This window comes from Cupressus sempervirens, chromosome 6 (genome assembly GCF_028749045.1).
Source record: "Cupressus sempervirens isolate cs-2001-9-10 chromosome 6, ASM2874904v1, whole genome shotgun sequence".
Taxonomy (NCBI): domain Eukaryota; kingdom Viridiplantae; phylum Streptophyta; class Pinopsida; order Cupressales; family Cupressaceae; genus Cupressus; species Cupressus sempervirens.
The window spans coordinates 707863224-707885026 of NC_143123.1; positions in this window are offsets into that span (position 1 = coordinate 707863224).

Consider the following 21803-nt stretch of genomic DNA (forward strand, 5'->3'; position numbering starts at 1 on the left):
CAATTGCAAAAATATTGTTACTGGCCTCGTATGCAGGAAAGTATCACCAAGTATATAGAAGTATGTGTAATGTGTGCAACCAGTAAGCCAAGTAATAGGAAATTGGGCTTGTACACACCATTACCTATACCATCCTGTCCATGGGAAAGTGTGTCTATGGACTTTGTGGGGTTTACCTATGTCTAGGAAGGGTCATGATTATTTTTATGTAGTAGTTGATCAGTTCAGCAAAATGTGTATTTTAATGCCTTGTAAAAAGCAAGTCACTGCTAAATTGACTGCTCATTTGTACTTTCAAAATTTATGGGTTCATTTTGGGTTACACACTTCTATTGTATCGGATCGAGGTTCTTGATTCTTAGGGGAATTTTAGTCATCTTTGTGGGGACTCATGGATACCAAGCTGAAGAAGAGTACAGCATTCCATCCATAGACCAACGGACAGATAGAGGTAGTGAATAGGATAGTTGTGCATCTACTTAGAGGTTACTATAGCAAGCATCCTAAGTTGTGGGATGAAAGTCTTCACTATGTGCAACACACTTACAACCATGCAGCACACTCTTCTACAAAGAGGTCTCCTTTTGAGACTTGCTTCGAATATTTGCCAAAAACACCAAAGGATTTTTCTTTTGGAAAGGACGACATCGTCGATGGATGCCATGATGTAGAAAGGGCTTTGAAGTTCATCCAGAAGGTCCAAGCAATCCATCAAGTAGTAGAAGCACAGTTGGAGCAGAGCCAAGAAAAATACAAGGCTCACCATGATAAGCATCACATTGATCATTAGTTCTAGGTTGGTGATAGAGTTTGGTTACATATTAGTAAGGAAAGAATGTAAGGTGAAGGAAGGAAGCTCAAGCCTATCAGGTATGGACCTTTTGAAATCCTAGAAAAGATTGGTACTAATGCCTTCCGCCTTAATCTTCCTCCATACATGAAAATTTACTCAGTTGTCAATGTTGAGAATCTGAAGTTGTATGAGCCTCCAATGATCTTGGATGAGGACATTAGTATTCAAGTTCTATCAGTTGATGATCTTTCACCAGAGTACATGAAAAAATTGCTAGATGTCATCCTAGACAAGAATGTTAAAACTTCACAAAGAGGACCAGTTGAATACATCCGAGTGGGATTGAAAGGGATGCATCCAAGCATGGAAAGATGGATGGAGATTGGTAAAGTGAGGGAGAAATACCCTCACCTACATTCTGAGTAATCCAAACTTTCGGTGGTTTGAAAGCTTCTCAGTGGGGAGGTTTGATCTAGGGGATATTTTCGTCAAAATTGAAGTATCTCCAACACTCCAACAATCAACATCATTTTAAAGTCTTCAAAATTCTACACCCAATGCAATTCGAATGGGAAAAAAAGGAGTTCATACGCTAGAGATATGGCCAGTGAAAGTTGGGTAAAACCTTGGGCAGAGGTCATCAAAAAGACAAAACTTCAAACTCTCCAAAATTGGTCAAGGTTGGTGCCAAAATCAAGGGTTTCGTCCAGAGCTTTTCAAAAATTTTTTTTTCGTCGAAATTGGACTCCATATGCAAAAGTTATGTGTAGTCAAAGGTGGTTGACCAAAAGGATTGATGATGGTGATGTGGCAGATTATGGAGGTGACACATGTCACCAATGTGGAATTAATTAATAAAAAATTTAGGTGCCACATGTATGGCAAGAAGCCATGTGGCACCTTTGGGTTTGTTGGCATTATATATACATGGCTTCATTTAATTTTAACATTGACAAATGAACAGTGGGAGTCGACCCCTTGACCACCGGGCATCAAAACAAAGCCCGTGGCCATTACACCACCAACTTTATTTAATAACATGAGGTGCAAGTTTATTAATAACTTCTACTGGCCCCAATTTGGGTTAAAGGGTAGTGCGGTGGTTGGAACGACTGACCTCCCTCTATCATGTGCATCTTCAAAATGCTTGTTACCATTGCGCCACTTGTTAGCATAGACTTTATTTAAAGTCTATCAAATCTCGATTCCCTCTTGTCTAAGTAAAGACAATTAGTAAATAAGGACAAATTTATAAAATAGAAATGAGTCTCATTCCGAGAAGAGACTGTTGTAAGGGTCTAAATATATTTTGCCCTATTTATTAGACATTGTTTTGTATAAAAAGAGGGGTTAGGGGCCTTTTGAAGGCATGAAAATGAAGGGAGAAATTATGCAAATGGTGAGAGATAGTTTTTCTATGTGGAGACTTAGTGATTTTTCCTGCACATAGAGGAATTTTGGTGTGTGTGCTTGAAGGGAATTGTCACAAATCACTTCTATTGATTTATTGGAGTTAATCAGATCGATCCGCCTATTGGAGTTGGACCCAGAGATGTAGTCCTTCCCAGACGAACTCCAAAATCAAATGTGTTATGTCTCTATCTCTCTTTCTATCATCTCATTCTGTGGTTTCTTATTTGCAATTACATTAATTTTGCTTTATTAAAGCTTTAAAATTAACTTTATGTAATTGGTTAGCATTCTCTGTAATAGTCCTAGATCCTAGAAATTAGATGAGTGAATATGTAACTTTATTGTGTTTTTTTAATATAAGGAAGGGACTATTCATAAAAAAAAGAAGATCAACTCATTTTATGGAAGCTTTTCCATATTAAGCTTCCCATTTTCAAGACTTTGAAGGAAAAAAAAAAGATGGAAAATGAATATAATAGAGAAATTTAAAACTACTTGCTTATATATATTACAAGTAACTATAGGTTGTTTCTATAAACAAAAAACATAAGCCATTTTTTCTTTCCGGAGGAAAACTTCTTATATATGTTTCCATGGAAGCTCTTTGGATTCTTAAAACCAAAGAGTAGACCTCCCCAAAAATGGTCAAAGTCAATTCATTTCTGAAGTCATATCGAAGGACATCTATCTCTACATAAAAGTAGAAGATAACATAAATGATAGAGAGTGATAAATACATTGACTGTGTAAGTGCCATACAAAGCCACTGGTTGTGGGATTAGTAATTGCAGTAGTGAATGAAAAAATTAATTAGTTATCTATAACCAAAAATTCATCACACACACGCACACACAAAATTAAAATATCTCTCTGATTATTTATCTTTTTATACAAATTTAGATGAGATATTTTATTGAAATGGGAAATATTTTTTTATAGTAAATTAAATTGTAAGATTATTGTTATAGTTTTGTAGTTTTTGAGTCAAATTAATTGACAGATATTTCATGAATGGTGGTTAACAATAACTTATTTCTCATTTGAATAAATAAAATATTTCATCTAGATGAAGCTCACAAAGGTGAAGGAAGACTTTCCAAGGTGTCATCTATTGCATCTAAGTATTGAAATAGGCGACCTCTCAAGAAGTCAAAGTGCTTCATCTCTTTAGGCATCATGTAGATGTAATAAATGTGTAGTGTTCCATTCATTTTCATGAGAGATGAGTCCTCTTGAACCACTACTCATGAGATATGGATCAATAGGTTTTTCTCAAAAACTACACACTTGAATCCTGCTAGCAATATATCACAATCAACTCTATTGTTATTTCTATTGAATCTTATATTAGAATTTTTGGTTGTTCATTTGACATGGATTTTTCATATGAAAGGGTGAGAATGTCCCACTTGATAAAGATATTACTTTTAGATTTAAACAATTATATTTAAAGGTTTTTAAAGGAGGTAGCAAGAAGGTGATAGTCATTGAAGTAGCACTTTTCTATTGCCCTATGCTCAACTTGCTGGGTTGCTAATTATTTTTCTACTTCACCTAATACTTATTCTTTTGTGATTTGATAGCTTTGCTAAATAGAAAAACTTAATTATTAGATTATACAATTTTTAAGCTATCAATTCTTTACTATATCATATAAAACATGATTTTTACAGATCATCTATGTATATAACATAGACTCATTATTACCCCTATTGAAACCATTCCATAACAAATTAAACTCAATTCGTTTGTTAGTAGACTAAGTCTTCTACTATTATGATTTTTGATAATCATCTTTGTATATTCACATATTATTTTCAAAATATATTATAATTTACAAGTGTTTATGTAATATAACTTTATTATTAATCAGTCAACATATAACAATTTATACATCAAAATTATCTTGAAACATTTTAAATAATAAATATAGTTTACTATAATGAAGTTAGAATTATAAGTCCATAGTTATAATAACTTGGGCTTCAAGATAAGGGGAGAAGTTTACAGGCAAGAGGGACACATGGACCTCTATTTAAGGATGGTGAGGGGATGATGACATGGGATAGGAGGGAGGTGTACAGACTATAAAGTTATACTATACATGTGGTACTTAAAATGCTAGTTATGAAAATATCTATAACAATATAAGACATAAAGATGTAAAATTAAATAATATTAATTTCCAAAAATTTGAATGCTTGAACATTGCATTGTGACTAGAAATTGAACATGAAAGTGGAACATTGAACATTGAAATATAAAGATTAGAATTTAAATAACCGAATCAATAAATAATAATAGTCATAGATATCAAATTTTAAAATATGGTAGTATCTTATTAATCATGATAAAGATGATTACATTGAACAACATAATATCAATTTTCATATTCAATCAAAATTTTATTTTTTTTTCCTTTTTCTTCATAGATAGGGGACTTCCAACCATCCCTAAATATATTGAGGGATGTGTATCATGTATCCCCTCAAGAAATCTTAGGATGTCTCCCCATCATCGGTGGTGCCACTAGAGAAACCCCATGTTACCTTGATTCTAATTGATATTAATATGAACCTTCTATTATTATACAATGAAAGTATTAATATCCACATAACTACCAAAACTAGTGATCATTAACTAGGGCTTAGAGAGACCTCTCATATTGTTTCACATCACCTCTTGATTTGCCTTTTTGTATCCTCACAACTTGTGCCATTCTCGACCACTCATTCTCATCCATTTGAATATAACCAAATGACTTCTCCTTGCAAATTAGATATAGTGAGATAACCATATGGAAAGAGTGCCAAAACATTGGGCATGTCTCTTGTTGGTCTAATTTTTTATGTATCAAATTTTCTTGGAATCATGGTAATAAAAAAATCAGATGAGAGTTTTACTGTTAAGTCCTAGGGTTTTAGGTTTTGGTTTAGTATATTTTGATATCTTTGAAAAATCTATGAAAAACATTAGATTTTCCTTTTAAGTTTTATCTTGACGCAAAATTTTTGGAAAATAGACAACAAGAAGCAAATATTCTTTTCCCGCCTGCTTTGTCATCATTGTTAAGTCTTTTTGAAAAGGGGGTTTTTAATCCTACCATCTAATCTAATTTGTATCCATAGTTGTCACATGTCCACTATGGCAAGATGCTTGCATGTTATGCATAGCAAGGTAGTGCTCATCGGGGAATTATGTGTGATACTGAAAAGTGGAATCTGGGGCTGCAAAATGTGTTGGCATGAAGACATTATGACCACGTGCTATGTCTTGAACCTGTCAGCTTCAAGAAGAAATGCACGTGGAAGAAACCTGCAAGTGGTGTCACTGGAGTTCAAATTTATTTGGCAATTCACCAAGTCGCTACCCAAAAATACTTGTGACTTGCCAGTGGCGATATAGCAAATGCCTGAATTTTGCAAAGATGATATTCTTTGAGGTAAGAAGCAGTTTTGAGGATCCCAAGGAAGATATGGTGTAGGTTTTTCTTTTATTTCTCTACAAGTTAATGTCATTTGTAGTTCCATTTTTTGGGCATCATTTTCAATGGTTATCAAAACTCGCCATATCGCTAGCCATGTAGTTGGTATTGTCACTGGTAGCGATGTAGCGACCCACTTGAAAGTCACAAACATGACAAGGCCCAAGACATATGATGTCATTAAGAAATTAGAAAATGTACATGTGTGCCAGCATGTTGAGCCAGCTCAGCGAAAGCAGTATCCTAGACCCACTCCCTATGTATAAAGTACAAAGATTTTTGATCATGAGATGAAGCCAGGATCAAAGGCCATTGTTAACTTGCTATGGAAAAATGCTTGGAGGTTGAGTATAGTGAGTTAGCGAGTGATGGCCCACCACTATTGCAATAAATTGCTATCCACAAGATCAAGTACCGATCGACGATGCTCATTAACTCGCTATGAAGAGATGTGCAATGAATAAGTATAGCGAGTGATCGAGAAAGGGGCCCACTATTGTTTCCTTCAACGGATGTTTCAAATATCTGACATGTGATCAATGCAAAATTAGTGGTTATTGCTAGCTCATTATGAAATAGTGCTCAAGAGTTATGTATAATGAGTTAGTGAGTTGAGGACACGTGTCCTTGGTCATTCATGGGCCAAGTTTGAAGCGCCAACCTCAAAGGAAAGGTACAGATGGAGGCATTTAATTGGCTTGACTGCTAATGTGTTAAGAAGAAAAATGAGTCAACTTAGTTTTCATTCCCTAATCATAGGATTTTTCAAGGATCAATGACACAAGTTTAAAAAGAAAGTGTGACACCACTCTATTTTTCTATTTTGCGCATTAATGATAAGTGAAAGCTTCACGTGTGGGAGAAATAGAGTATAAAATAGGAGATTTTCATTAATTCCAGTCCCATGCAAACAAAAATTGTAGGTTTTTTGAACACAAGAGCCTATTGATTATATTGTGTTAAGCCTGGTAAAGATGCGAAGCTATTCCTCAGATGGTCAAGATCAATTACAGAGGTTCAGAGAAGAACAAGTTTAGCAAGTCAAGTAAGTACTCATATTACAATTGCTATGGCATTCTAGTTCTTTCAATACTATCAAGATGCCTCCTAAGAAATCTTTTTCTGGGCAAGTTAATTATATGGATAGGAATGTTCATGATGATTTGTTAGAATTACTTACAGAGTCCACCACTGAACTTGCACAAGTTAAAAAATTGATTTCCTTAAACCCTTGGCTTAAAATTGCGGATGGCCTATATGACAAGGGGAACTAGGTTAGGGATGCAACAACTACTCAAACCGGTCTTATCTTGTTTAAAAAGTGGTTTTCAAAAAGGAAGTTGTTTGCCCCACATGCGAATGTCTGGAATTTTGATTTGGGAAAGTTAGTAGTTTCGAGTGTTTCCATGGATTATGATTTGCTTGAAGCCATTGCCAAGAATTATGACCAAGTCATTAGGGTTGTGAGAAGAAAGGATGGTGTGCCTCTAGTCTATATTGGTACAATAGGAACTTTTCTAGTCATTATTGTAACCTTTAGAGAGCCTTTTAAGAAGAGTCTTTTCACTTCCTGGGCTGTAGAGATATACAGGACCTTCTGCCGAGTTTTTGGTGAAGATGAGCAGGAGTTCATGCCCATTGGCCTTATGTACATGATGGTTCAAATTGCTTCCTTTGGTGTAGATGTTATTTTTTATTTTTCTTCCTTTTTGGTTGAAGAGATTCACATTGGTTTAGTTAGGATTGTGAAGGGCAAGGTGGAAAAAACTTTTGGTCACTACTCTCTATTAATGCATATGTTTTTTTTCAAAGGAGTGACATATTTTGGTAATGAGATGGAACTGAATAGAGAGGAGAATGGGGAAATACTGCAAGTCTAGTTGTGGAGTGCAAATATGACTTGGGATGCAAGTAATGCCAATTTTGTCTGATTTGATAGGTATTTTGCTTCTAAATTGAGATGCCTCATATTGAGTGACAATCCCAGAATTCCTAAGGTACTAATGAGTCTCATCAAGCTATGGATAACCCCCATAACTTGAAAGTTTCACATAATTGGGGAGATATCATCCCGTACTCTTTTTCTACTATTTTAGAATCTATGGTTTTAAAGAGAGTCCTCATGTCTTGCCCTACAAAGTACATTTGAAAGTAGGAATGGCTGAAGTTTTGTGGCAATCAGGAGGAGTAGAAGAAATGTTTTTGTTGAAAAGGCAACTAGGGTCAATTTTCCCTACCTGCATAGTGGCCCATTTTTTTGTGATCTCTTTTTGTATAAAATTTTGGAACAGTATATGATGGCTATCTCTCATCCTTATTTTTGTGATTCTGAGGGATTTTTCAACCAGACATTAAGGCATATAATTAAGCTGGGATAGGTCAAGCATGATTCTTATTATCGAGAGGATATTATAAGGAATGAATTCTCATTGCAAGAATAGGAAACTAAGAAAGAAAAATGGAGAGTTTATTCTCAAGTTTTAGAATTCATTCATTGTTGTTATTGAGATTATGGTCCTTTAGATAATGCTAATACAAAGGCTGACAGAATAAATAAGCTCATGAATAACTTCCTTGGAATAATGGAAGCTATGAATGAAAAGAAACAATTTTTTATTGATTCTTATCCTGATAAGGCCAGAGAAGTCACAAGGAGGTTGGCTTTCACTCCTACTATAGGATTTGGTCAAATAATTGTACAAAAGTGGCCTAGGTATACTATAAGTCATAATAAAAGGGTTCCTATGGATAAGGGCAAGAAAATAATAGGATCCACTGGTATAGCCCAAGAGGAGAGACCTGATGAGCCTAGTCCTAAGAGGCAGAAGGTAATAATAGAAGAAAGACCTCAATCTGAGGAATTTTCACCCACTCAATCCCCTTTGAGGATTGGAGAAGAATAGCTCACTGGTGAACAAATTGAATAGATGGGATCAAAGGGAGGAATTTTTATTACTCAAGCAGAATTAGATGAGGGTAATTCTCCAGAACCTTCCCTCCCAAGTTTGGATCTAACTATAGTAGATTATAGTGGTAGGGAATTGGACCCTATGTTAGAACAAGCAAGTCATCAATTTTTGGCTGATGACAATTTTGTGAAATCTAGGGCTTTTCAGCAGTTTGCATGGAGGGCAAACATGGATTTTTTTGAAGAAAAATGTAAAAGGTTGAAAATAGAGCATCCAGAAATGGATGAAGCCTCCATCCAAAACCAAAAAAAAGAAGGAATGATGAAAGAATTTCAAAATATAAACCCTGAGGAGGGGAGGAAAATGGTCAAGGCATCTAACATTTTATCGTTGCCAAATTAGGATATTGCTGATGCCTTAGTTTTCAGTTCTATTTCAAATAAATTGACTTTGCAAGACCAACATAAAGAGAACTTTCAAGGCACTGCATTCATTGAAGATCAAGCTACATTGGTTAGTTGGTCACTGAGAAGAGGATCCAAAGCCACATCATCATAGTCAAATGAGTCTAGGTTGATGGGAAGCTTAATTGTGAGAAGAGTTACTGATACCTCACATGTGCAAGTAGCACATTGGAATGTGGACTCTTCCAAGTTTCTATTGGCTACTACCAAAAGGGAGGAATAGGCTATGTTGGAGTTACAGAATAAGTATGAAATAGTTCTTGAGTCTTATAATAGGGAGGTAAAAAGGAGAGTTGAGCTTGAAAACAAGCTAATGGGGAAATCTACTAGGCCTAGAAGAACATACCCCCATCATCCAATGGAGCCTTTTAAATCTACCCCCCTTGTAGAAATACAAGACACACCTCAAAGGCTAGAATATTATACAGCTAAAGATTTTGAAGAAGAAAAAAATAAGCTATGGGCCTTACATGTAGAGTTAAATACACAATATGAGGATAAGCTTAGAAAGGCCCTAATGTATTTAGTAGATAAGATTGAATGGCCCTTGTTCTTTGATTAGTTGGCAAGAGTAATAAGTATATGGGAGGAATTAAAAACCCATGATGAAGCCCTCAAGCCTATTGTTAACAAGTGGGGAAAAAGGGAAAAAGAAATCACCCTTTTATGTTATTTAGTTATAAGGTTTTCCAATGACCATATTGAAAAATTGTATGATATTGCTAATGACTTGTCAGATTTTGATAGCTCAAAAATTTGATTTATTTCCTTGTGCCTTGGATAGAAAGAATCAATTGAAAAATAAGGATGAATGGAGTAAAGAAATGGATGACCTTTTCTGCATGAGGATAAATAAAGTTGTTAATGAAAAGGGGCATGCCTAGTGGGCCACCACGACAAAGGAATTGGTTAAAGTCTAGTTATTTTTTGATTCTTTGAGGCAAGACTTTGTTGGTTTTGAAAAGGAGGCTGATTATATAGTAAAAAAACAAAATGATATCCTACAGTTCAGCTAGCTGGATGATATATAGTTTAACACCTAGATGGCAGATATTCCTTCAGACAAGCAGTTAGGAGAAAGCAGTTTAGATGATGAAAAAGAACAAGAAGGTGCAGTGTAGGTCATTGACACTTCAGCACCAGAACTAAAGAAAGAAGAAGGTGAAAAAGTAATAGTGCCTGTTCAGGGTGAAAGCAGTGAAAACTCGCAGGAAAAAACTGATTTGGAGGCATCACAAGATCACCCCTCATTGGCTAGCTTGGTAGCCATGTATTATGAGGATCTAGAATAATGAGAGACAAATCAAAAGTTGATGATTTATAGTTGTAACAAGAATGGGCCTACCTGAAAGAATATTTGATCCACCTGGAATTTTGTTGTGACCATTTTTGTCTTTTGTGTAATGTTTTGTTTCTTGGACACTTCTCAAATCACAATTGCGCTTGCTTGTTGCAACTAATGCTATATAAATGAGATTTCAAGAGCATTGTGAGGGTCCAAAATTGGTAGAATTTTGGTGTTTCTCAAGAAAAGTACATTCAGTCAGTCCAATAGAGTGTAGCTGATTTGAGTTTGTTTCCATTTTACTTTTTGATAACATATTGAATGATAGAAATAGCAATCTATTCTGGGCTTTCAATTGGTTTTCTATTGGTCATTGCATTAGTCATATGAAAAGGATAATACAAAAGGGTATTTACACTATATTTGTGTCATCAATTTCTGTCTCTAGTTCATGGATTTGTATACCTTGAAGTCATTTAAATAAGGTTTAATTGGCTGAATGCAACTTGGATGGGTTGTATATTTTTCTCATTGTTGATCTTAATTCAAGAAATTATATAAATGCTTTAGTGAATCAATAGGGTTTGTGAATTCATAAAGGGATATTTCATAAGAATGGAGATGGGTGATTACAATTGATTAATTCATTTACAAGTTATCTGAATTAGATCTCCCGCCAATAGTTAATTCTTTGCCCAATGGATAAGGCACTAGTCTCACGAGTCAGAAGTAAGAAGGATGAATTCTACTACTGCATATCAAATCAATTTATAAAATCAAAATCATTTTTCATTCAATTTTGTTCAAAGTTATAAATGCTGGTCAATGCTCATTTATATTTATTCTCTGAGTCTTAGGTAGTTACTATTTCTAGGAATATTTGTAAATTCAAGGAGAATGATGACTAGATTTGTTGATAAGGGATGCATACAAGTTTGAGAACATTAAAAGAAGCGAAGTAAATTGCTCATGTGTTAATGGGTAATAGATAAGAATTAGAATGAAACTAAAAGAGTCTCTACACAATAGTTTGCATTGAAATTATCCCTAGGTACACCCACCTTGGTTTAGCAGAGCCAAAAGAGTAGGAAACCATCCTTTCATTTTGTTGAAGTTGGGTCCAAATGGTTTACTCATGTAGCTGATAATGGGAATTAGTTGATCCTTAGGTTGTATGAGTGTTATCATTCTGGTATTGAATATTTTGTTGTTCAATAGTTTTAAAATGCCAACATCTCTAATGGGTGTTTCTATGTTAGCCACCCAAATGATGGTCTCATTAGGGATGGGAGCCACCCAATTCAAAAGTACCATTCTTTGAAATGATGGTCTAGTTTCCACTAAGAGAAGCCCCTGATGACAATGTGTTTACACCATCAATAACTAAATTGCAACTCATAAGCAAGGGAAGAGAAAAAATAAAATGTTTAAGATAGTTGAATGCTACACAATCCTTTTTTTCCCCTATGATCGCTTTCTTATTTTTAGTATAGATGCTTATTAATGGAAGAAACATATCTGTGACCATGAGAAAATTTTGTTGATTTTCAATATGGGCCCATTTGGTAGCTATAATTAGAATGGAATTGGCATGCAAAATTCTAAAAAATTCCTAATCCATTGTTTGGGTTCGTACAATTAGAATTGGAATTGGGAAAAAGTAGAATCTGATATCCCCATTTGACCTATAAAACAAGAATTCCAAATTCTTTCAAAATACTTATTATTTGGATTTCTTATTTTAATTCCCATTTTTTTGAATATGAGGATTTCAAATAAAGTAAAATGTAATTGGATTTAACATCTAAATGCCCATTTGGGGGCACCTATTTTTGCACAAATTTTTGAAATTACTTTTTTTAAATGGGGGGTAAATTTTCTTCCATTACTTTCTCATATGTTTGTTGCATTTGGTTGTTGATTCATTCTACTTTTCAAAATATTTTTTCTTAGTCCAAGGCCATTAGGAAGTCCGATTGTTTTTTAAGCTAGGGTGAATGATTTTCTCTAAATGAATTTTTGTTGTTGAGTAATTTATTAGGATTTTTTTAGCATGATCTACCTCGGTAATTACTGCAAAAAAGTGTGTTTTAAATAATTTTCAGTTAGGGTAAATGTATTGGACTTAGAGCATTTTCATAATTGAGTTATTTACTAAGCTCAATGCACCTGATTAGACCCTATAAAGATTATTGTTGTTTGATTGTGTTGATTAGATGGAAAATAAAAGATTGGGTTTTTCAAGAAATTACATGTGATTGGCTGTCCATGCTAGAACATTTTCAAGAAATCTTGTCACCATTTGAATTTGGGACCTTCCTACATCCATAAGCTACAATTGGATGATAATATTTTGCATGTTATTTTGGGTAGTATTCCAATTCCATGATGTGCAACCAAATGAAGGAAATCTATATTCTCACAATGAATTCTTGGTCAACCAAACAGTCCCAAATTGAATTCCCTAACCATAATCTAGAAGCTAAATTCCAGAATCCCAAAGCCAACATTCTGAATGCTAATTCTTAATTTATATCCCAACAACCAAATGGGCCCTAGACGATCAGATTTAGTTCACCAAACCAAACCACTTTATCTAACTTGCCCACTTAAAACTGCTTTTGCCTTCGAGCCTGTATGGTTGTTGGCATAGGAATTATAAATTAGAATAGAAAATTGAAATGAGAATGAGAATGGAGAATATGAATAGAAAATGCCAATTCTAGTCTTGTTTGGTTCACCTGGAATTCAATTGAGAATATGTTAATCCTTTGTTTGGTTGTATAAAATTGGAATTAGAATAAGGTTAAATTCATTTTTTTTCCTTTAGTTTTATTTGTTGTAATTTTTTTTTTCAATAATTACAAAAAATACTGTATTTTTATTTTTATTTTATTCATTGAAGTTAATGAGAAATTTAAATTATTTTAACTTTTTTAAAAATAAATAGATAACATCATGAAAATGTTATGTACACAATAGATAATCATGAAGCTAGTAAAATATTTTTATCAATTATATAAAAATCATAAAACAAATATTGTCCATGATCACAGTTAATTTCAAGACAACAAAATGGACATGTCATTACCAAATTTGTCCATCATCAGGTATAAAAAGTCATAATAAAATTTACATCTCTAATATCTGTCTTTTAACCATATCTACACATTTGGTCCCAAACCACCATAACCAATACTATGATTATAGCAATTAGAACACAAATAAAACATCGTGCAAACATGATTTTGAGTTTTTCCATGGAAGAAATCTCCTTGGCAGTAGTATCTTGAACATTGCACAACTTGCAACTGTTCCTTTCATCTTCTATATGTTAGATGTGGTTGACGTAGATGAGCCATCAATGACCCATTGAAATAAATTGCATTCATTGTCCCCTTGCATTCCAAAACTAAAAAATCTCTTGTCACAATATTTTATTAGATTAAAATAAATATTAAAAAATTAGTAACAACCTTTAGACTAGTTGGACAACATAAAAAGTTATGCCCAGGATTACTCTCTGTGAGTGAGGTCTTCATTAATATAGTACCAATGCCATAGTCACACAATGGAAAAGCATCCAAAGACATCAACCATATATAAATAATGAAAAAATATAATGAGATAAAATCAACCAAGAGCTAATAAGTTCTAGGATTCATTATCAAACTTGCATAAGTAATATGCATTTTGTAGAATGAAACTACACTTCCAAAGGTTTGTGTAATTTATCTAAGACTACACAAATAATCAAAAAGTGACAAGTATTCACAAATTCTAAAAGGGGAGTTAATGAATAATTAAAAATTATAAAAAAAAATTCCTACTATTAAAAATGTTCACAAAGTTGTACTATATGAAAATAATTGATTGTAGACATATTTTAGATCAAACTACAAACCAAAGTTTAGGTTAGTGCTTTGGCTAATGTAGCCACTAAACTAATATAGAAATCATCCACCTTAGAATTAAATTACACTAATAGCCATACTAGAAATAGTACTAAAATTATTCCCTTTACAAGTGGCCTCATCAGGACAATTCAACAGCTCAACATTTCTTATTAAACAACAGTATATCATGGAAGAAAAAAGATTATAAGTTATCATAGATTGGCATATGAAGCATATTATACCACACTAGTTTTCATACAACAACAATCATCAAAATAACATAGCTCAAAATTCCCATTTTATTTCAAATAGATTGAGAGAACAAAATAGGGCCACAAATTGCTATAACAAGACCACAAATTATATCCAATGTGATTTTAGATATTTAAACAAGAAATAAAAAGATGAAGTTTCTCCTCCATCATATGTATCCTAAATCTATAGCCAATAAGATAAATGTAAAGAGAGATACAAATATGAGACCTTACTCCTAGATCATATAAAAATTTGAAAGTAGTGGGATTAAGAAGAAATGAAAACTATCTTCCCAATCTATTGTATGGATCTACACTAATATGTAACATATTGCTAATATTTAGTTGAAACTTGAGACTAAAAACCACCTTCACAATCCTCTACCTTGGAACTCTACTATTACATTGAATTTCCAATGTAGCATTTTTTTACCACTACCTCCAATTATTATGCAAGTTCACACATCATTAGCAAAGTGAAAACATATATTTCAAAAAAGAAGAAAGATAAGACAATCAACTTCTACAACAACACTCACACTAAAAAAATGTTAGTTCCCAATATATTTAAGAAAAGAAGAATTATAAGACAGCCAACTTCTAGAGAAACACTCATACTTAAAATATTGTTACTCATTAATGAGCTAATAGTAACATATAACAAGACTGACCAATGTAATGTAAAATAAGAAAAAACCATAAATAGTATACAATCATAGTGAAAGGAACATAAATTAAAGGTCTCTATTCATAATTGTTAAAGCTTCTACAAATGCAATAGTGTGATAAAGTGAAACTAGCAGAAGGAATCAAGAAGGAACAAGAGTGCTATAAAATATGATTCATTAATATTACTTCAAAAAGATGGCAAGTTCACAGTCTCAAAAAATAGGAGCTCCCATATCAAATATGAACCACTACATAGATGTGATTCCTCTTACAATAAAGATAACCTTCTTAAAGTGAAGTGTTGGGATATCACTGAAATCCTCCAAACTTATATCTCACATACTCCTCCTTCTCCTCTACACTCATCTTTAAGAACCCCCATGATTTTTTAGGTTCATAAGTAAGGGTGTCATAGGCCATAATCAAAGTCTTCCAAGTAAGTCTGGGTATGGCTTTGAGGGCTAGAAATTCAGCCACTATATCTTGTTTGGTTTCCCCTTTATCAAATTTGACAAGGTGACCCTCCCTCATGCACGTACATATGTCTTGGATATTTTTACATATGACATCCAAAGAAGTAGCCATGCTTTCCTTTCTCTTCTTTTGCCTCCTGGATGATGATGATGGTGTGGATGGATTTTTACTAACAGATGCACTAGAATCATTTGGCTGATGGATATCTTCATCAAACTTAGGAGTGTCATCCATAGGTGTAGTAATACCCTAACATTATCAAGATAAACTAACTCATTAAAAAGGTGTCTATCTCTAGTCTCTTGGGAAGTTCCAGTTATAGATCTATCAATCATGTCATTGCTAAAAATGACTGCTAAGTCATTGAAATATAATAATTGCTCCCTATTGTACACCCTAACATTTTAAAAATCCTTTCTCTACATGAAGGAAAAATTAACTCTAATTAGATATTTTTTTTCTTTCCAATTGATTAAGAGATATTTTACTTACATAAAACATTTTGTAAACTACATTACCTACAATACCTCATCCCATGTACTATCCTCAATGTCAACACATTGTGTATTCTTGTTCCATGCAAACTTGTTCACATTTCTCAAGTCTTTCATCTTCCAATAACCTACCTTCCATGTTTTTAACTTATTTTTGAAGTGATCTCTTACTAGACTCTATATATGAGAAAATATTAGCAAGAAACACTAATCTATCAAGAGAACAAAGCATTAACTAGCATAAAAATCATAACATATATGAGAGACAAAGTGAAACCCTCAAATGAGAATATGAGCCATGGAATGGCTCTCCCAATGAGAATGGTCACTTGATTTAGAGATGATTCTATTATGTGGATGTGGGATGCATGCTCAAGGTTCTCAAACTAGCTTCAATGGAGATGAAAATGGAAAATTGGTAGCTTTGTGAGCTCTCAATTTGGAATTATAAGAGTATGGTTAAGGGCTTTATTTCTCAAACTAGCATTATAACTTTAGCTCAAAGGTTGTGATTGAAATGGCTTGGGAGGGGATTCAATTTATAGGCTAAAGGCTTGAGGGATGGAGGGCTAAGATCCAAGGAGAGATGAAAGCTTAAGGAGGGCTAGGATGCACTCAAAGGGGAGCACATGGACTGTGCTTGTTTAACACCAACCAGGGAGTGACACATGGCACAAGATGAGTGGATGCAGGAAAGGGGATGGATGAGTCAACAAAGGAGGCTCAAGGGATAATATCTTCATAAAGACCCTTCATAAATGGCTTGTAAGAGCAATGAATGGGCTTGTAAGAGTCTTTATAGCTTTGTAAGAGCATTGAAGGCTTAGTGGTTGGGATATTTTGGAGGGAGTTGAGATTGTTGACTTTGCTTGGCTTAGGAAAGTATTAAGCTTACTTAAGGAATGTGATAAGGTTAGGGGGGGATTAGAGGTAATTTAGGACTAGATTAGGCTTGTTAGAGATATGCAAGTGGATGGCATTCACGAGGGTGGGTGAGTTAGTAACTAAGCTTAGTTAGTATGGGTGGATGGGGTGGATTTAGGCTAAAAGAAGGGTTAGGGATAGGTTAGGGGTTATTAGATTGAGGGTTTTATCTATCAAATAGATTTATTTAATAAATGGGGATTTTAGAATTAGATAGAAGAATAGGATTTAATTGATAAATAATAGGTTATTTGATTTATCAATTAGGACTATAGATGATTAATTAAATTAATCAGCTAGGGGATGGAAAAGGATTAATTAAATAGGAATTTAATTAATGATGCCTTCAGAGATAACTAAATAGGATTACCAAAGCGGTGTAATCAAATTTAGGTGTCTACATTTTGCCCCTCTTTGACATGGTGTTGAGACAACACTATTTCAAAGAAGTTTGAATGAAGATGACACAAGAAAGATGTTTTAGCAACAAGGTTGCCCCAGTCTTAGATAAGAAGAGGAGAGACTAGAATTAGATGATGTCCCCTCAAGAAGGTGGCGGAGAGAGAAGACAAGGCTCGACAGCTTTTTGAAAAATACAAGAATTCAGGATTAGCAAGGAGACTTAGATTGACAAAGAGAAGGGGCTGAATTAGCTCAAAATCTCACTATGGGAGAATGATAAAGGGAGAATCAGATGCACAAGAGAAAGCAAGCATAAGACTTTTAGGGAAGGTGGAGGATGAAAGAGCAGAGCACTATAAAAAGGAATCCAAGATGGGGGAAGGGATGATGGGATGAGAAAGCTGATGCAACAGGATTTCAAAGAGTCAGATTGGCAGAAGATGGGTTTCAAAGATCCCTAGGACTAGGATTTTGGATCTCAAAAGGTGAGGCTTGGTGGATTGATTTGATTGGTGGCTCCCTAAGACTAGGATTGTGGATCCCTAAAGCTAAGAGTGATGATTGATTCTGAGAGATACTGATGCACAAGCTGGGGTAGGAGAGACAGATGTTGGATATGGATGGGGGATAATGGAGATGAAGGAAAACCATTGAAGCTTTTTGAGTGGGGGGATACTTCAAAGAGAAGTACCACCATGTAGTTGAGCACTAGATTTGCTATAGGACTATTGGTTAATTGCCAAGGTTACCAAGAATATCAAGGCCTTTTCACCAACCATCTAGAGGACTGAAGAATTGAATCAAAACAAACATGCAAGGATTTCCCCAGCATCACACATGAATCTCAGAAGAATCAGAGTGGAACTGACACTGGGTAACTGACAAGAAGAAAAGAAAAACAAATAGAAGACTTGATTAAGACCTTATGCCTAGATTGCCCCATTCGCAGTATACCATGATATGGAAGATCATGGTAACCTTGAGGAGGGAACAAAAAGATTTCTTGGAAAAGATATTTCAAGACCCAAAAGGGAAGATTCCAAATCAAAAGAAAGTGAAAATTCAAAAGAGAACCGCTTGCCAATGAAATGGGTAGAATGAGGTACTAACAGAGCAAGATCAGACATGAGGAAAGCTATATCCTACAAGGATCTATCAAAGAGCACCTAAGTTGATGGATCTGGATGAGTGATGCATCTGGAAAGCTAAACTAAGAAGGATAACACTTTGGTGATAGGAGATCTATTTAAAGGATGCATTGGAATAGCTAACCAAGGGTTTTGCAATGTGTACAAGATGCTGATCAAGGAGGAACTGACACAAAAGTTGGATAGATACAATGGTACTAAGCTAAAGAGGATGTACAAGCTGAAGCTGACCAAGATAGTTACAAATAGGCAAAAGCTCAGGATGATAGGATAGCGAGATGATTCGATGTTGTGCAAGATGTGAAAGCTAAGGATGGGTGATAAAAGAAGATATGGATTTGGGGAGGATACATCCCAATGATGATGAGAGATTTTGTGACCAAGGATAGCTGGAGGAGTAGGATGAGATGGCTGGATAGGATGGTAGATAGCTAGGATTATGATGGATATAAAGAGATGACATTGGGTTTGCATGAGGATAGCCTAGAGCTAGATGCCAATGAAAAGGGAGGAGGTAAATGATGGAAATATGGACAAGACAAGATCTCCAAGGAATATAGTGCCCCCAATTAGAAGATAAAATGCATGAGGAGGTCGTATGAAGGATATGATAGGATTGAAGCTAGGATGGAAAAAGTTGAAGGGGCTAGGTAGATGGATGATAGCTATGATGGTTGGCTGAAGTTGCAGGAGATAAGTGGATGGTGTGAGATGGAGGCTAGATGGTGGAGGATAGGTGGATAGATTGGAAGATGGAGTTGGATGTTAAGAGATGACCAAAAGCATGAGGGTGATAGGCTAAGCTAGGGATGGCGGGATTAAACATGACTGTTGGTTGCCAAGTTTTCATCATGGTACTTGTCCAAGGTGCTTGAATTGCCAAGTTTTCACCATTGGACACTTTATTTTTCTTTATTTTTTTTGACTTTTTGACTTTGGACTTAGCTAGAATGATTTTGGCTTTCCTCAGCTATTTTTGGCTTTTTGGAAATTTTCACTAGCTATTGGAATGTTTAATTTTGTCGCTAACTGTTGGTACTCTGGATGTGTGATTTATGTAATAGACTGGATTAGATGGGATTGACAATAGGAGATGGAGGGATGAAAAGGCTGGAAAGGAGCATGAGATGGGGATGCTTGCAGGATCAACATTGGCACATGTTGGGACGAGTGTGAAAAGAGCATATGGGGGATGGATGGTAGATGCGGGCTTGATGGAGGATTTGTGGAAGCACAATTGGGTATATAGGCACTCGAGATGGAGTTAGGAGATGGGGGGCATGAGTCACTAGATGGGGGATTAGCAATGGTGGATGCCATTATGCATTGGGTTTCAACTTTTTTCTTTGGGATCCACATGGTTTTGGATTTTCTTTTGATAGGCTTTTGCATTGTTTTGCATCCTTTGATTGGATTTTGCCTTTTTGGAGTATGTCTTTTAGAATAGACATATGATTGCCTAGGATGTGGATTTTTAGCTTTATGCATTTTGAAGTTGGCATTCACATTGCTGTGGTAAGCTTTGGGACGATGGTTAGGAGAAGCTTTGTGAGATGGAGAGGATATGGAAGAGTGTGTAAGGGGATGATGAGGGATGATATGCCCTGATATGTGCCTTTTTTGATCTTGCGTAGGAATGGATGGAATAGGATTTTTATGATGGCTGATAAGAGGATGGAGGATGGTAGATTTTGGGACATAGGGACCCAAAATGGATTTAGCAGATGAAGGGGGGATATGGTAGGTTTTTTTGGGTTGCAAAGATGGTGGAGGGGATATGACATAAGGTTTCTTCAAGGAGTGATGGGAGGCTGGCATGGTGGGCCTAGATATAGGCCTTTTTTGGGGATGGCATGTACCAACACTTTTAGATGGTGAGCCTTTGGATACATATCCAAGACCATGAAATCCAAGATTCTTTTGTGCAATAATAGGCATTCTGATTCCTTGCTCTTTTGGTCCTAAACCTTGACCTTGATAATGCCATCGATTGAGCATTTGAATGAGCTGAGGAAACTTTTTGCTTGTAGAAGATGGTAGAAGTTCTATATTAGATGTACTGCAATGGGGAGATACTACTCTTAATTCTTCTGCTGAGAGGAGGCCACCATGGATGAATATAAGTGAACCAAGAGGGTAGATTATAGATGGTGGAATAGGTTGGATAGGTGGTAATATGGAAGCATGGAGTAGAGGAGATGGTAGGTTAGGATCTTGATTTAGCTAATGGGATTAAAAGATATCTTACAGTAGAGGAGGTATGGCTTGAGGTTTTGGAGATGGTGACTGCACTATAGATGGAAGACATGGTACGATGATATCTTCATTTATGCTTTTGGGAATGTCAACATGCTTTTGGGCAGGATCTTGATAGGATTCGATTGGAGTGGATGGTGCGATAGGAGGTGAAGGGATGGACTCATAAAAGGTAGTGGATGGATAGATGGGAGATTCAATAGTGGAGATGGGTGAGTAGAAGATGGATGCATAAGGGTCATTACAAGAGATTTGGGAAATGCTTGGAGGTGATGTGGATAGGATTTGGAGGGATTTGATAGGTGGTGGGATTTTGATGCTTGTGGGAAGTGGAAGGATTTTAAGTAATTTGATGGATGATATGGGGATGATAGCTATGGGAGATGGAGGTGATATTATAGATGGGGAAGCTTCATCACTGACTACTTCACATGGTTGGATTAGATGACACGGATTATCGGCTGGAGGAGATGGATTGGCTTGTGGTTCCTCTATAACTTTCCTTGGAGACTCGCATATTAGAAATGGAGATGGAGGATTGATAGGAGTAGCTAGTGTAATGGGGTGGAAGATTGTAGGCTTGGTTGATTGGGTGATGGAGGAGAAGTTGGGATATGAGATGGCATGACTAGATAGTTTGGAATAATTTTTGGATTTTGGGGGATGGGTGGCAGAATGTTTCTAAGGCTTTCAATATACCCATCATAGTCAACAAGATTTTCATCATCATTGGAGTAGGAGGTGGTGGGAGCAAGGACAATGTGACCAAACTCATCATGATAGGATTGGAACTTTATGTTTTGATGATGAGTTTGATGGGGATGAGGACTTAAATATGGATGAACATGGAAGCCCATGGTTGGATTTGGATTAAGCTTAGATTTTGGATTGGCTGATGAAAGATTTCCTAGGGAGAGTCAAAGCTACATGACAGACCT